General features: G+C 25.9%; 1 long non-coding RNA gene across 1 annotated transcript in view; it reads right to left on the reverse strand.

The window, feature by feature from the left end:
• The window catches only part of LOC107634114, a 1,247-nt gene extending 485 nt beyond the window's left edge, over positions 1-762 (reverse strand). Inside the window, exon 1 of the long non-coding RNA XR_001618770.2 lies at positions 411-762. This is a non-coding gene — a long non-coding RNA (uncharacterized LOC107634114). The remainder of the gene's footprint in view (positions 1-410) is intronic.

A 787-nucleotide genomic window follows, 5' to 3' on the forward strand; every position in this document is an offset into this window, starting at 1 on the left:
ATTTAAGACTTAAAGGAATTTTATAAAGTATTTTAATTATTTCACATATTATTTAGAGCTATTTTAGTTTTATGATTTATTTAAAGTTCTGTTTGTGTCATATAAATGAATAGTTGAACACCTTATATGCTTTTTCGAAAATTCAATAATTTTTTTTACCTAACAAAACGGTAGAGAATTTATTAACAGCAAATATGTATATAAGATAGGAAAAATTTCAAGTGTACCAAAAACACTAGTGTTTCAGTTATTTTAATCGTTGATTTTAATTAATATATATTATATATATATTTTATAATTTAGATCAACAGTTAAAATAACTGAAACACCAGTATTCCCGATATATATAAAACTCTTCCTATAACATAATCTAAACTTGGAAAGGATTGTTTAACAACTTAAATACTTACCATTTTGAAAGTACTAGAGAGGTAGGAACTTGTCCAAGCATATATGATCAACGCACTGCATCAACCATCCCTTTCCACCTCCACTGTTTATACAATCTTTGATACATTTTCTCAAATTTGGAATGATGCTATCCACATCTCTAGGGTTCTGTATAGTATAATAAGATGGAGTAGAAGACTCTTTGAGAATAATTTCATGAGACTCAGCGAAAACAAAACACATAACTACTCCAATAATAAGCAATGTTATTATTACACTCTTCATAGCCATTTCTCTTTTTTCTTTTCGTCTTATAAAAAAGATATATACGATATGCCAAGTTTAAACTTTTCCTTAGTAGTATTTTTTTATATAATATGATTATTATAGAATTATG

This window comes from Arachis ipaensis, chromosome B03, assembly GCF_000816755.2.
Source record: "Arachis ipaensis cultivar K30076 chromosome B03, Araip1.1, whole genome shotgun sequence".
Classification (NCBI taxonomy): Eukaryota; Viridiplantae; Streptophyta; class Magnoliopsida; order Fabales; family Fabaceae; genus Arachis; species Arachis ipaensis.